Below are 12418 nucleotides of genomic sequence, written 5' to 3' on the forward strand. Positions count from 1 at the left end.
ATGGACGTCAAAATTGTATTCCTTAATGGATTTCTTAAAGAAGAGTTGTATGTGATGCAACCAGAAGGTTTTGTCGATCCTAAAGGTGCTAACAAAGTGAGCAAGCTCCAGCGATCTATCTATGGACTGGTGCAAGCATCTCGGAGTTGGAATATATTCTTTGATAAAGTGATCAAAGCATATGGTTTTATACAGACTTGTGGTGAAGCCTGTATTTACAAGAAAGTGAGTGGGAGCACTACAACATTTCTGATAAGTATATGTGAATGACATATTGTTGATCAGAAATAATGTAGAGTTTTCTAGAAAGCATAAAGGAGTGTTTGAAAATAGTTTTCAAAGAAAGACCTCGATGAAGTTGCTTACACATTGAGCATCAAGATCTATAGAGATAGATCAAGACGCTTGATAAGTTTTTTCAATGAGTACATACCTTGACAAGATTTTGAAGTAGTTCAAGATGGAACAGTCAAAGAAGGAGTTCTTGCCTGTGTTGCAAGGTGTGAAGTTGAGTAAAGACTCAAACCCGACCACGACAGAAAATAGAAAGAGAATAAAAAGTCATTCCCTATGCCTCAGTCATAGGTTCTATAAAGTATGCTATGCTGTTTACCAGTCCTATTGTATACCTTAGCATTCTTTTGGCAAGGAAGTCCAATACTGATCTAGGAGTAGATCACTGGACAATAGTCAAAATTATCCTTAGGGGACTAAGGAAATATTTCTTGGTTATGGAGGTGATAAAAGAGTTCGTCGTAAAGAGTTACGTCGATGCAAGCTTTTTACATCGAACTAGATGACTCTAAGTCTCGATCTGAATACATATTGAAAGTGGGAGAAATTAGCTAGAGTAGCTCCGTGCAGAGCATTGTAGACATAGAAATTTATGAAATACATACGGATCTGAATGTTGCAGACCCGTAGACTAAACTTCTCTCACAAGCAAAACATGATAACTCTTTGGGTGTTAATCACATAGCGATGTGAACTAGATTATTCACTCTAGTAAACCCTTTGGGTATTAGTCACATGGAGATGTGAACTAATCACATAAAGATGTGAACTAGATTATTGACTCTAGTGCAAGTGGGAGACTGAAGGAAATATGTCCTAGAGGCAATAATAAAGTTATTATTTATTTCCTTATATCATGATAAATGTTTATTATTCATGCTAGAATTGTATTAATCGGAAACATAGTACATGTGTGAATACATAGACAAACAGAGTGTCACTAGTATGCCTCTACTTGACTAGCTCGTTGAATCAAAGATGGTTAAGTTTCCTAGTCATGGACATGAGTTGTCATTTGATTAACGGGATCACATCATTAGAGAATGATGTGATTGACTTGAATCATTCCATTAGCTTAGCACTTGATCATTTTAGTTTACTGCTATTGCTTTCTTCATGACTTATACATGTTCCTATGACTATGAGATTATGCAACTCCCGATTATCGGAGTAACACTTTGTGTGCTACCAAATGTCACAACGTAACTGGGTGATTATAAAGGTGCTCTACAGGTGTCTCCGATGGTACTTGTTGAATTGGCATAGATCGAGATTAGGATTTGCCACTCCGATTGTCGGAGAGGTATCTCTGGGCCCTCTCAGTAATGCACATCACTATAAGTAAAGAGACTTGCCAGTAACGAGATTGAGCTAGCACTACAAGAAATATGTCAACTAGTGACCTTCTGTCAATGACCCGGGAAGAATTGGTCATAGATCTATGACCATTTTAGACCAATTGGTCAAAAGCTGTTCGGGGGGCTCTAAACCCTAAACTATAACGACCATTTTGGTCAGAAAGGTCATAATTTCCTTACATGAAATGGTCATAAAGCAGATAGCACTGGTCCGCTGCCTTATTTCTAGCTGATCATGACCAATATAGATGGTCATAACCTTGTGGTGGATTGGTATGACTTTGCGCCACCTCATCAGTTTTGCCTATGTGTCATGTCCATGTGTCAATTTTTGCCCTAGGTTGTGAAGCAACCTATATTTCTGTCATTTCGAAAATTCCCAAAAAATCTCATAAATTCTTTGGGTCATATCTTCGTTAAATATGTAAAAATACTTCCTTGCCTAGTTCAAAAATAATTCAACTATATTCATTTTCCTATTCTGTTCACAACAGCACTTTATGAAGGAAGTGCTATTTATATATTCTTGCTTGCCCTCGGAATTCTTGGGCACTCTTTCCTATCCAAATCATTGCCACATGACAAAATTCAGCTCCATTTGCCTAGCAAATCTTCCTCGGCAAATTTTCAAAGTTTTTGTCCACCTTGAAGCATTGTGAAGGAAGTACCCTTTTTATATATCCAAATGACATGACATTTATATAGTTCCTTCATATGCCCAAATTATCACCCTCCTCCAAATTGCATCTCAGCCAAATTATCTATGTGAGCCCAGGTTCAATTTATATTTTATGGCCAGATTGGCACGTTGCAAAGCAAGTGTTATCTAGACCCCTCCTATTACCCTCAAACTCCTTGCGCACTCTTGCATACCCAAATCATTGCCACATGATAATATTCAACTCCATTTTCCTAGTAAATCTTTCTCAAATATTTCCAAAGTTTCTACCTCAAGAGAAGCATTGTGAAGTAAGTACTAGCTAGGCTAACCCAAATGATCTAAAAATCTACCAAGGCATAACCATACCTATGGTGGTTTTGTCACGGAAGATGTCCTAGAGAAAGGACTTAGTCGTGGAGCCATCGCGACGGGTTAGCTTAAAGGGGTTAAAGCGGACACAGGGACGCAAGAGAGTTTATACTAGTTCGGCCCCTTCGATGAAGGTAAAAGCCTACGTCTAGTTGTGATGGAATTGATGGGGTTTCGATGACTAGGGAGCAAACAAGCTTCGCCTATGTCTCAATTTGTTGTCTGTCATCCTTGAACCGCCGTCGGGTCGTCCCCTTATATACACGAGTGACGCCTGTCGGTTCACAGAAGTCCCAACACCGGTCCATATTCGTATCCGGGTTGGTCTCTCCTTATTCCTAACTTACAATACAAGTTTGTATACAAATGCCAGTTTACAGCTACAAGTCTAAAACCGACCACGGGCCTTAGACCCTCGTTTGTCTTTTTGGGCTTTAGCACTCTTGAACTACTGATGAAGTTGAACCGGCCCATATAGGCCGGTTTACGCCTAGCAGTAATATCCCTAACATTAGGCCCCAGATTGATTTGAACGGGTTCATGTCAATCCTTTAGTAAAAACTTCATCTTCAACATCTTCTCATAAATTGGTAAACCGCTATGATGTCATCTTCTCTGATTGCTGTAAACCGGAGTGACGTCACCTGTCATAACGAAGCTTATCCATTATGCTTCCTTGTTTAATAGATCTGCGGAAACCGAGGCGACAGCTCCGTTTCGTGGCCCCTTGATTGTCGCGCCTGACACATGTCCTTTTGCCTTATAAATAGGACCGAAGGGTTATTTCTTTTCCCCTTCGTGCCTTTCTTCTTTGTCTTCCTTGCGTCGCCAGCCTCGGAGCTCCGCCGCCGCCGTCAACTTCTGCACCAACCTTGGCCGCTGCATCAACCTGAACGCACCAGAGCACCGCGGCAACCTTCCGCGTCTTCCTCAACTCTGGTAAGCCTTCTGCTCTTCTCAACACAGATCTGTTCTAGGGTTTCGTGTTCTTGCAGTGTTCATCACCTGTTCGTGTTCATATACTAGCTCCTGGATGCATCTGTGAACCCCTGCTCTGTGTAGCGGTAGCTTTTAGTATCCGCCTTTAGTTTCATGCCCAAGACCATAGATCTCACATATATTTCTGCCCATTGATTCAATACTGTTATGCTTTGAGCTTTTGAATATTTTTCTTATTTTTTGAACTTGCTTCAGATCCAACGCTGTAGAGAAATCTTGTGAAATCTGTTTCTGCATACTTATCCATCCACAATCTCAGCTGTTTCAATGCTTAGATCAGGCGGTTTAACTTTGTAGAAAATATTGCCAAACCGGTATATACCATTAGTCCCCTTGTTGAACCGCCAGTTGTTGTTGCTTCATAAAACTCCGGTTTAGATAGATCAGTCTCGGTTTAACATTGCACATACCAATGTACCTTAATCAATGCATTTTTGAACCGGGATCATCTACCTTGTAGATTTCATCATGGCCAAGCAAGTATATGAGTGCAACTGGGTTCCTTCTCGCGTCACAAAGGCTCAACTAGACGATTTAGTCCTGATCGGCACCTTAGGCAGCAAAGATACCATCCATTGGAGGGCTCCTGGCAAAGAATGCCCTCCCACACCTCAAGAAGGAGAGATCGTCGTTTTCGTAGATCACTTAGCCCGGGGTTTTAAGCCGCCCGATTCTAAATTTTACCGGGACGTTTTAGCCGATTTTCACCTCCATCCACAAGATACTGGCCCCAACTCTGTTACAAACATGTGTCACTTCCAAGTGCTCTGTGAGGCGTTCTTTCAAGAGGAGCCCACAGTGGAATTGTTCAGAGACTGTTTCCATCTGAACCGCCGTACTGAGTTTACTGACGGCTCCAATACGGAGTTGGGTGGCGTGGCGATTCAGAAAAGGAAAGAGGTCACATACCCTCACGCCAAACTGCACAGCCACCCCAAAGAGTGGAATCAAACATGGTTCTATTGCAAAGACACCTCCCCTGCTGGTGAAAATCCCTTGCCTGGCTTTCGTCCGGAGCGGCTCAGCAATACACACCCCTTTACGCAAAGGTTGACTGCCCAAGAGAGAAGCAAATATGCTCCTCAACTATCGAAGCTCAGAGCCTTTATGGCCAATGGTTTAACAGGGGTTGATCTCGCCCGCTGCTGGATATCATGGAGCATACTGCCCCTTAGTCAACGCTCCGGTTTGATGTGCGAGTATACTGGCAGTGTTGATGATCCACTGCGACATTCCAACATCCAGCTCACCGATGAAGAAATCACAGAGGCTGTGAATAAGATGCTGAATGAACCGGAACACATCTGTGCTAAAACCGGCCTCCTTCCCTTCTGTGCCACCAACAAACCGCCAGTTGTAAGAGTTTGATTTTTCTTTTTGCTGAATCTGCTGTTGATATATCTTGTCATTGTTTAATATCAGTGTCTGTGTAACCAGGGCAATGATGCGTTTTGGAGCAAGAAACTGCCGCAGGAGAAACCAAAAAAACCAGAAAAACCGGAAAGGGCAACCCGGCAAAAGACTAAAGCTGTGAAGAAGACTGCCCACAGGAAAATAACCACTGCATCCTCTAATTCGGCCCCTGATGATGATGTGGATAATCCGGACCTTGAGGTAGGGCTTGACTCACTTGGCTTATTTTTCATGCGTCTTGTTGATGATGATATTTGTCAGGACGATGCCGAAGCCAGCCATGCTGATGCTGCAGAGGTAATTATTCTCTCTTCCGATTCAGAACCTTTGCCTTCACTAAAAATCCATCAGGCAAACCGAAAAGTTAAATTTTCTCATCCTCTTGCTTATTTGGATCCCAAATTTCTTATGAAGACCCAACAGCACGAAGCTTGTCGCACAACCCGGCACAGCGGCCAGGTAGTTACCTCCGCCGTTTTACAGAATAGTCCGGTTCAGAAACACCATTCAGAGGTCTCTAATTTGCTTGTCAGTGCTTGTCCTAAAGCGGCTGCTTTCGTCAACCTCTTAATCCATCTGACTCCGATTACCAGGTTACTTCCCACTCATCCTCTAGTGAGTCATCGGCTACTCAGCTGCCACCGCTCAAAACAGTGCTTGGGTAAGCTATACTTATCATAATATTTGCAGCACATCGCCTTGGAACATATGATGTATTTGATTTTGTTATTCCTTTCAGGGCCAAGCCTAGGCCAAGCAAGAAGGCTCGCCTGGACAAAGCGGCCGAAGAGGATGCCGTCCTTGAACCGGGCAAAACACCAGATCTTGAAGCGGCTATTCCTGAGGATATACCCAATGATCCACCGCAGCAAGACGACGATCTTATTGCTGAAGAGAGACCTATTGATACCTCAAATCCTGTCAATCAGCCCACAAGATCCATCCGGATTGAGAAATCCACCGGTCCAACAAAGCCTACTGACAAGCCAACAGCCCCAGTGCAAACCGGCGATACCAAGGATGATGAGGTTGTCATTACTGGCACTGGCCATATAGAGCCAAGCAATCCTGTCGCTTTGTCCAAACATTCTGTCAAGCAAGAATTTGCTGCCTTTGGCAAAGTCAAGTGGAATGCTGATCTGGCGACTTACGCTGCTCTGAACGCCCAAGATATCCATTCCGGCTACCTGAACCGGCTGTATACCAGTTGTGACTATGAAGCCAGTCTGGTTAATATGATGAAAGATAAATATGAGGTAACTTCCATATGCTCTTTCCTGCTTGTCTATTTCAATTCTTGTTGACGCTCCTAGCCCCCGAGGGTCAGTTTGTAATCTTCTTGCAAACCGGGACTGACTAATATAAATTTTAATGCTTTGAAATTCGTTGATGTAGTCCCCAAGGGCCGGTTCAACTTAGCGTAGTTAAACCGGGACTTTAAGTAATTGAGATTGCCGCATCAGAATATATACGAGCAAATAGCCATTAGCCCCCAAGTGCCAAGTTGAATACTTGTATTGATCTTGGGACTTTGTAAGCAATTGAAAGATGAAGATCAAATATGCATTAGCCCCCAAGTGCCAAGTGCATAACTTGTTATGTGGTTGGTACTTCAATCCTTGTACCGTTTTGCTGAATCATATAACTGTGTGCATGCAGGCTGAGCTGAAGACGAAAGAAAGCCAAGTCGTCGATCTCCAAGATAATCTGAAATCCCAACAAGCTGAAACCTCCAAAGCAAAAGAGGAATTAACCGGCACTTTAAGCGCCATGGAACAGCTTAAGGAGAACTTCAAGAAGAAGCGGGCGGATTGGGCCACTGAAAAATCCGCTTTAATCAAATGAGCAGAAGATGCCGAGGCTGCACTAAAACCGGTGGCGGATGAACTGACCAGCATAAAGCGGCACGTGCATGCCATGACCACTGCTATCTTTGGTAAGCCGGTTTGACTTCTGAACTGATTCTGCCGTCTTACAGAGCTGCCGGTTTGTTAACCCTTTATAATATTTCAGGGACACGTATTGGTCACTTGGGGTCAGATGTGCGGAAAAAATTGAAAGCCGCATATACGTTGGTCGAACAACTGTACACTGGTGCACAGCGGATCATCTGTACTGCATCCCACAACAAGCCGGCGCCCATCTTGATTCAGGACACTCTGATGAAACTGTCGGTGCTTCCTGCCCGGGTTGAAGAGCTGAAGAAATCTGCTGCTCAAACCGGTGTGATCAATGCCTTAATCCGGGCAAAAGCTTGGGTGCCGGATTTTGATCCTATTGAAGCGGCTTAGGGCTATCCCAGCTTGAAGGAAGATGGGTCAGAGTTTGGTGAAGCGGATCTGCGAGCAATAAACCGGGAGGTGCGTCCGCTAGCTTGTCAATTGGCTGAAGAAGCAGACTTGTCTCATTATCAAGCCCGATATGACAATCAAAACAAGCGAATAGCTGCACCAATTCATGAAGCGGAAAATCTTATCCCTCCAATTCGTAAGCATACTTACGCTCCCGATATTGACCCGTCGTTGCTGATCCATGATGAAGCTGTTTTTCAAGCATTAATGGGAATCGACTGAACAACTGTTGATTTCCAGCCGCTGGGTAGAGAAACTGAAGCTGAAGCGGCGCAGGATAACCCACAACCATCAGGCCAGGCTGGTGACCAAGCTTGAACCGGAAGCCGGTTTAAAACTGCTTCTCCTTTGCGAAAAACAATGATCTTATTGTGGGCACCGTGTTGCCTTGTAATAGGCTAGCTGATACTTTTGATGTTGATATGCCTTCGTGCATAATCGCTGCCACTTGCTCTTCCTTTGGGTGATGAACTTTCCAAAGTACTTTCTGCAATAAAAAATCTTCAAGTGCCACCGCGGTTGTATCGTTAGGCGGAATATGATGTCTGCATATATGAAATCAAAACATCCAAAAAAATTTAAGTATATGACCATATTTTTGAGATACATAATACCTGCCATCATTGAGCGTGAAGTTGGCTTGGCCAGTCTTGAAGCGGAGTTTTATAAACCCACATTGTTGGAGGAAATAGCACATCCTATATATATATGATGCTGGTTTACCATGTAAACCGTGCCGGGTTATAATAAACACCGTGTTACTCCATAATAGGATGTTAACAAAAAAATCAAACCGGGCAAATAGTCGCCGGATTAAAAATGGACCATGTTCCGTCAATTGACAGTGTGAACCGGTTGAAAACTTTGTCGGTTTAAAAACCGCAATAAAAAGAAAGAAATATCTTTCAAAGAAAAGTGTGAAGCAAAGGCAATGACAAAACTGTTTGCAAAAAAGGCTTATTTGAGCTGATCAGATGGCGTTACCGTGGCCGAACACGACCAAGTTCCCGATAGGTGTAACTATGGTTCTAGTCAGCCAGGTCCCCAAATGAAACCATGGCATTTATGCCGATCAAGTGGCATGGCAATGGTTCGGGTTCGACCAAGCTCCCAAGTGATTCTGTGGCCTTAGGTCGATCAAGAGGCATGACTGGTTCAGACGTGACCAAGTCCTCAAGTGATCTGGTGGCTCTCGCCTATCAAGAGGTATTGTATTGGTTCGTACATGACCAAACCCCCAAGTGATATAACATGATGCTTTTAAAAAGCTAACTCAAGGGGTAAACCGGAGGCCGCTTTAGAACAACTCCGTGTAACCACAAATGATGTAAAAGAACAGATACCCCGCTTTAGTTGAGGTTCCGGTTTATTATATTTAATCATAATATATACATCATCGTAATATGTACATAAGTAGAGCCAATGGCTTAGGTATAGTAAGGTCGAAGATGAGCTATGTTCCACGGCCTATTGGTCTCCTCCTCTGATGTACGTGAGTCCTTATGCTCTCGAATATCGATCAGATAGTATGACCCGTTGTGCAGATTCTTGCTGACCACGAAAGGCCCCTCCCAAGGTGGGGATAGCTTATGCATATCAGTATGATCTTGGATGAGCCGAAGCACCAAATCTCCTTCCTGAAAGGTTCTGGTTCTAACTCGGCGACTGTGATAACGACGAAGATCATGTTGGTAAATCACCGAGCGGGCAGCTGCTATGTCACGTTCTTCATCCAACAGGTCCAAAGCATCTTGCCGTGCTGTCTCATTGTCCACTTCAACATATGCCGCCACACGGGGTGAATCATGACGGATATCACTGGGGAGAACCGCCTCCGCTCCGTAAACCATGAAGAACAGTGTGTATCCTGTTGATCTGTTGGGTGTAGTATTGATGCTCCATAACACAGATGGTAACTCTTCTACCCAACAACCCGGTGTTCTCTGCAAAGGAACCATAAGCCGGGGCTTGATGCCTCTCAAGATCTCTTGATTAGCCCTTTCTGCTTGACCATTGGACTGTGGATGTGCCACCGATGAGACGTCGAGCCGGATGTGCTCCCGTTCGCAGAACTCCTTCATGGCACCTTTGGACAAATTGGTACCATTATCTGTGATGATACTGTGCGGAAAGCCAAACCGGAAAATCACTTTTTTGATGAACTGAACCGCCGTGGCCGCATCACACTTGCTAACAGGTTCTGCCTCCACCCACTTTGTAAGCTTATCAACCGCCACCAGGAGGTGGGTCTTCTTATCTTTGGACCTTTTGAAAGGCCCAACCATATCCATCCCCCAAGTCGCAAACGGCCAAGTAATTGGAATCATTCTCAATTCTTGAGCCGGTACATGAGCACGTCTTGAAAACTTTTGGCAACCATCACATCGTCTGACCAGATCCTCCGCATCAGCATGAGCAGTTAACCAATAAAAGCCATGGCGAAACGCTTTAGCCACCAGAGATTTTGAACCGGCGTGGTGACCACAATCTCCTTCGTGGATCTCACACAAAATTTCACGGCCTTCTTCAGGAGACACACAGTGTTGAAATGCTCCTGACACACTGCAATGATGCAACTCGCCGTTGATAATAGTCACGGACTTGGATTGCCGGATTATCTGTTGGGCCAGAGTCTCATCCTCTGGTAACTTGCCCCGGTTCTTGTACGCCAGGTAAGGAAGCGTCCAATCCGGAATAACATGAAGAGCTGCCACCAATTGAGCCTCCGGATCAGGAATAGCCAAATCCGCTTCACCAAGGCTCTTAACCTTGTGGTCGTGGGTTCGAGCCCCACGGTGGGCGCCAACTATCGTGGTTTTGTCACGGCAGATGTCCTAGAGAAAGGACTTAGTCGTGGAGCCATCGCGACGGGTTAGCTTGAAGGGGTTAAAGCGGACACAGAGACGCAAGAGAGTTTATACTAGTTCGGCCCCTTCGATGAAGGTAAAATCCTACGTCTAGTTGTGATGGAATTGATGGGGTTTCGATGACTAGGGAGCAAACAAGCTTCACCTATGTCTCGAGTTGTTGTCTGTCGTCCTTGAACCGCCGCCGGGTCATCCCCTTATATACACGGGTGACGCCCGTCGGTTCACAGAGTCCCAACACCGGTCCATATTCGTATCCGGGTTGGTCTCTCCTTATTCCTAACTTACAATACAAGTTTATATACAAATGCCGGTTTACAGCTACAAGTCTAAAACCGACCACGGGCCTTAGGCCCTCGTCTGTCTTTTTGGGCTTTAGCACTCTTGAACTACTGATGAAGTTGACCCGGCCCATATAGGCCGGTTTACGCCCAGCAGTAATATCCCCAACAATACCTATGTAACTTACCTACACCAAAATTGAGCTCATTTCATTCATCCAATTTCTCTCACTAGTTTTCCCAAGTTTCTGTCGATAGAAGAGCATTGTGAAGGAAGTACAACTTTGGCATGTCCAAATGGTATCAATTTTCTACGGTGCTTTCCAATGCCCAAATAACCATCCTCCACCAAATTTCAGCTCAATCCATTCATTATTTTGAGCCCAGCTTCAACATTCATATTTCTGTCCAGTGTGGTACTTTGCAAAGGAAGTACCACCTAGGATCATCCTTTTGATCTGAAAATTTGCGAAGACATTCTTCTTAGTAGATGATCATCCTCAGCCAAAACTCACACCCATTGGCCTTGTGCATTTCTCGTACTGCCAATCAAACACTTGGCTGCTAATTCATCTTTGAGCATAGGTCGGTCTCCTCGTGAGATTCTTCTGTTGTAGTTTTAATCCTAGCACCTACTCGGGGAGTGCCCAACCCTCTAGACATGCCTAGGTCTCCCAGAACGCATGTCAACGCCAAGGTCACGCGGTGACCACGCACCAGGCATGCGAGTTCATGCGCTTTGGAGTTGGGGCCCTGGGACACCATCCAAACCTCGACGTATCGCCACCAAACCATATATTTATGCTTAAATAGATATTTATGTAACTAGAAATGATTTTTGGAAAAAATAAAGAGCAAACAATAAGGCAGCTGCAGTTCAAATTTGACCCGCTTCCTACTGAATCGGAGGGAATTTGTCTTTTTCACCAAAGGTGGATCAAAACTTTTGACACCCAACCATTTTGTCAATTGTGAATTAAATATGGCCTAGTATTTTATAAAATTGATTTGGTCCAATTTTGCAACAAATATATGGTAGGTCCTTCACACCAAAAACTCATTTCGGGCACTCACAAAATGGAAAATGAATTTTCCGTGCAAAGAAAATGAAAACTCCCTTAGGCAACATTTTTTGGAATTCCAAGATGCACCCTTGTGCACAATATGAGATCATTTGAACAAACTATGCCATCAATGTGGCCATAAGATTGATCATTTGGCTTGAAAACCCTGAATCTTCACGCGTGATAGCTCATTTCTGATAACACTTTTTTAAAATAATTGTCGTATTACAAGTTTCTTATTTTTCCTGGAAACTTGGTCACATATAATGACACAATGCGATGGTTTCCCAGTTTTTTTAATTTTTTATGCCCGTTTCAAAATGCGGTCAAAACGGTGGGCATGACCGTTCCTAGCTAGTGGTTGAATCTTGAATTTTTTTTGGTGTTTCTCTGATTAAATATATACTTATGTACCTAGAAATAATTTTTGGAAAAATAAAGAGCAAACTATGAGGCAGTTGCAGTTCAAATTTGATCCGCTTCCTACTAAATCAGCGGGAATTTGTCTCTTTCACCAGAGGTGGATCAAAACTTTTGACACCCAACCATTTGGTCAATTGTGAATCAAAAATGGCCTAGTATTTTAGAAATATGATTTGTTCCAATTTTGCAACAAATATATGGTAAGTCCTTCACAAAAAGAACTCAATTCGGGCACTCGAAAATTGGAAAATGAATTTTCCGTGCAAAGAAAATAAAAACTCCCTTAGGCAACATTGTTTGTAATTCAAAGATGCACCCTTGTGCACAATATGAGATCA

This window comes from Triticum dicoccoides, chromosome 1A, assembly GCF_002162155.2.
Source record: "Triticum dicoccoides isolate Atlit2015 ecotype Zavitan chromosome 1A, WEW_v2.0, whole genome shotgun sequence".
Classification (NCBI taxonomy): domain Eukaryota; kingdom Viridiplantae; phylum Streptophyta; class Magnoliopsida; order Poales; family Poaceae; genus Triticum; species Triticum dicoccoides.